The following is a 4,834-nucleotide window of genomic DNA, read 5'->3' on the forward strand; positions in this document are numbered from 1 at the left end:
CTTTCTAGGAAAGATTCAATATATAAGCAGGTTTATATCAATATTGTCTATTGTATGTGATCTGATTTTCAAGTTGTTAAGAAAAGATCAACTAGTAAATTGGAATGATCATTGCTAGATAGCTTTCGATAAGATCAAGGAATATTTTTCAAGTCCTCCGATTTTATGCCCACCAAAGCCAGGGAAACCACTAATTCTATACTTCATAGTGGAAGTACTAGGATTAGAGCCATGTTAGCACAAGCTGATGAAGTAGGTGTTGAGAAAGAAGTGTACTACTTGAGCAAAAAGCTTCTTCCAAATGAACAAACGCATAACTTGATAAAAACAACTTGTTTAGCAATGGTATGGGCAACCAAGAAACTTTGATACTACTTTCAGTCTTATAAGGTTATAGTAGTTTCGAGAATGGATTCGGTCAAGTATCTGTATGGATCACCAGCACTGGTGGGGAAACTAGCAAGATCGTTAATCCTGTTATCATAATTTGATATTGAGTATGCCACTGTAGATGCTCAAATTTTGCCCCTAAAAGGTTCAGTGATGATACACCATCTTTTTTATAAAATTGGATTGAGATTCCCGATCGCTCCGATTTTCGGACTAATGGTCCTTGGCTGAAATTATTTAGTGTTTAACTATTTTTACTTTTTTGGATCACCTAGCGTTTCAGTACGAAATCGGGCCCGAGAAGCGTATCGGGCATGCCCGGCACACTTTCTAGTGCATCGCCTCATTTTGCGTGCCACCTGGTCCATTTTAGTAAAAGTAGGCACAGTCTTGTTGCGGGCCGAACAGTGCATTTTTGCCACATCAGCCCTAAATGGGGTCATCTCACCCTCAAATGTCTATAAATAGATATTGGGGGGTGAGTCTTAAGGGGAGGATTTTTTGGATTAGAGGGGAAACTATTACTTTTTCAAACCTCAAGCAAAAGATCAAAGGCAACAAATGTTACCCTTTAATCTAGAGTTGAGATTTTTGTTCAATTACAAAAACCCCAAAGATCAATCAAAGAATCCCAAAAACATGTTCTTAATCTTCAATCTTGGACTATTGGATCATGGACCTAAGGGTTGGGTTCATTCATCCATTGTTATTCAATCTTCAAAGGAATCTCTAAGAGGTAATTTCTGAGAACCTTAAACTCGTTTCTCCATCTTTTTCTTTTCCTTTTCGGCCTTTTTAACATTTGTCCTAGGTCTGGTTGTGAGGGAAACCTAGGATCAACCACAAAAGGGTTTTTGTGCCTTTGTGGTGTGCAACCGAAGCTAGTGGCGCAAGCCACGTAAGCCACAAGCACTCAGATTCCCCTGTTTTTGCCCTGTGAAACCCAGAAGCCTTCTTGATCTGGGAAACGCCCTGCGCCACTATGTGTGGTGTGGACCATAAGCTTGAGGCGTACACCATAATTCCCTATGGCGTGAGGCCCTTCAATTCAAAGGCTCTGAATATATAAAAATTCAATAAATGTCCCGATTCAGAGATCCAATGGCCTAGCTCCAATCCTCAAGGGTTTGGGATGCATATTTGGTCATAGATGGATCAAATAAACATTAAAACAAGGTTGAGGGCTGTGATTGAGGGATTTGTTCATCTTCTTGGATGAACATAAAGATCATGAGCTTAAACCTTGATTAACCTTTAATTTTTGCCCCTTTGATTATTGTTCTTTACATTGCAAGCATTTCACTTTTCTGTCATTTGATTTCATGCTCTTTAATTTAACGCTTTATAATTATTATTGTGCTAACCCCTTTACTTATTAATCTCGTACCTCTAACATGCATCATATATGCATTCTGTGAATGTGTGAGTGTGAGTGGTTGGGAATGTATATTCTATTACCCTGTTAATATTGTTATTTTTTGTATAAATGTTGTTTGTTGTGATCTTTCATTTCTTGATGTGTTTATTAATTATTGTTGCAAAATGTAAGAGATCCTAATGGATCTCATTAAAGCTTGTTTGTAACATTAAGTTGGTTTTAGAAAATTTGGAGGGATGAGGGTAGATTGTATTATTAGGATGACTTTGTAACTCTTTTCTCCACCCTTCTTCTTTATGTATGCTTTATGATTCATGCTCATTATGCTTACAATAATTTGTTTGAATGACATAGTTTTCTAAAAATGGCATTAAAATCGGTTTACATCTCAATTAAAAGTGAATCTCATTATTAATTATTTTGAATTTTCAGACAACATGGAGGCCGGTTTAACCAGAACCCATTTTATACCTAACTCCCGAACCTGTCTTTGGTTTAAAACCGGATTAGTCAATTCCAAAGAATCGAATAATTCAAGAATTTTTCCTAAATAAGGGTGGTGACTCCAAAATAAAAATCATACCAAAGTAAGAGAATCTTTTTTGAGGATTAACCGGGTTTAGTAAAAGAAAACCATTTTGATAAATAAAATCAATCAAGCTCATTCTGTTTGGTTCTTCCAAATCGCTTTTAGGAAAACCATGCGTCCTCAGCCTGGCGACTCCACTAGGGATCGAACCCAGAATGTCTAGTTTCGGTTATGGATTTGAATAAGAGAGTTGGCTCCAAAAGTTGTCCAACTATTCACAATCTTTAATAATATTATTAACTTCAAATTGAGTTTCCTTTTAATACTTGTAAATGTCATTCATGCATTTATTCTCTTCTTAATCTCCTTTCTACCCTAAACCCTAAAGGTGGTATTGGGGTTTTTAATCCTTTCACTCTACTCGACTGTTGGGATTCACCACTAATATACACAACGTATAAGTCAAGTACCATTTGATATATATCAAAAGAATTGGCACAATTTGTTATCACCATTATGCTTTGACCCAAAGCAAATGGAAGGATACAACCAATTCTAACTTATGGAACCCAAGACTTAATAAACTCGACCTAAACTCATGTAATCGACCCTAGTTCCTTCCTCTAGGTTCACCTTAATAAAGTATGATTGTTGCATTCATGTAATAAATGCAAGAGACAACGGTCCAAAGCCCCATGTGTGAATACCCAAATTTTGAAGCTCGAAAAGCCAGTTTTCCCAGATTGCAAACAGTCCGGCCGGACTGGAAGCCATTCGGAAAGTTCACCGGAAGTATGTCAATATGGTACTTGAAACGTCCGGAAAATTACGAGGATCGCAGAACTGGTCCCGGAATATTTTTTGGAGGCCCAAAACTCCCGGAAAAGCCTCTAGAACTAAAAGACAAGCAAGAAGGCCGGCCACGGCGGCGGCTGCCGGTCAAGGCAGCGCCGGCCGCCTGTTGACGCGTAATTTTATGCCCCGCCTGACCCGGTGATGATATGAGGACAAGGGATAAAGTTTCACGGTTAACCAGGAATGTTTGAACCAAAAAAACCCGAATCAAACCGTCTAAAGGAGCCTGACCCACGTTAGGGTTGCGTCACGCAGCTACAACCTGCGTGACACCACTGTTAGCTGCGTCACGCAGCTCTAACGGGTCTAACACCCCTGGCGCATGCCCGTGCAACGGCCTGCACTGTTTGTATGGATACGCGGCAACAGTACGAAAAGTAAGTCGCGTCACGCAGGTTTACGGCTGCGTCACACAGCTTCTACCCGCGTGACGCGACTGCTCTGTGGCCCTAGCCATATAAATACTGCATTACAAAGCAAAAATGGAACTTTTTGACATTTTTTAAGATTTTTGCTCTCGTTTTTCTCTAAGACATAATCTTCTGAGTTTAGGCATCAAAAACGACTAAAGCTCTTTCTCAAGAACTCGTCTGAGTAAACTTGGGATAGATTGAGTCATAGATATCTAGATTTAAAATCAAAGAAAAATAACAAAAAAGAGAAGACAAAAAAAGAGAGAGGAAAAGAGAGGAAAATCGTTTTGTTTTCATAGAAGAACCTGGTGATTACATTCCTGTGACTGTGAAACATTACTTCCAGAGCAATACCAACGTATGCAATCCTCAAATCTGAGGGTTAGGTAACAATCTTAACCTTTCTCTTCTATTTCTAATATTTTACCTCTTAAAATCCCATTTTCACACTATTTGACTGGACTGTTATTGATAAAACATTAGTTTGCCTATTGTTGAACCCTTCTGGATTGGTTCTAATCGCTTAAAATAAAAGAATACATAAAAAAGGGTAGGTTTGAAAAGTAGTTGCGGACCAGAGTAGCCGCGTCACGCAGCTATCACCTGCGTGACGCGACTGTTCGTGTCCAAAAATCCTTTATCTTGGAATAGACTACTCGCGTGACGCAGCTATTCAAGTACACAGTTTTTATTTCTCTTTATACTTTTTTTTTAGTGTTTCACTGTAAATAAATAATCGAAGTGTCTGCGTGTTTTGAATAAACTATGAGGAGTTCCGTCACGCGGCTAGAAGTTCCGTCACGCAACTGTTCTTCATAGAACAGCTACGTGACGCGACTATTCTAATCTACAAGGATGTAACTGGAGTTCTGTCACGCGACTGTTCTTCGTAGAACAGCTGCGTGGCGCAACTGTTACAAGCTCCAGAACAAGAGACGAGAGTTGCGTCACGCGACTGTTCTTTGTAGGACAGCTGCGTGACGCGACTGTTTTCCAGCTTCAATTTACTTTTGGTATTTTATTTAAATTCCATGTCAATTAAGTAGGTTTTAACTCTAATCCAGGAAATAATCAATCATGGGCAAACTAAGTTTTAATCAAACAAAGCCAATCAATTATTGATGATTATGAGCTTTGGAGGGATTTATTTTTTTTTTGTTATTTACTATTAATTATATTTTTAGATTCGGTTTGTGGCCCGCCTTTAACCATAAGGCAAGAGCGGGTCTTTTATTTTATTTAATATGTATTATGGATGGATGGTGGATG

The sequence above is a fragment of the Jatropha curcas genome, chromosome 7 (assembly GCF_041381405.1).
Source record: "Jatropha curcas cultivar XTBG-Jc1 chromosome 7, XTBG_Jcur_1.0, whole genome shotgun sequence".
In the NCBI taxonomy this organism is placed as follows: domain Eukaryota; kingdom Viridiplantae; phylum Streptophyta; class Magnoliopsida; order Malpighiales; family Euphorbiaceae; genus Jatropha; species Jatropha curcas.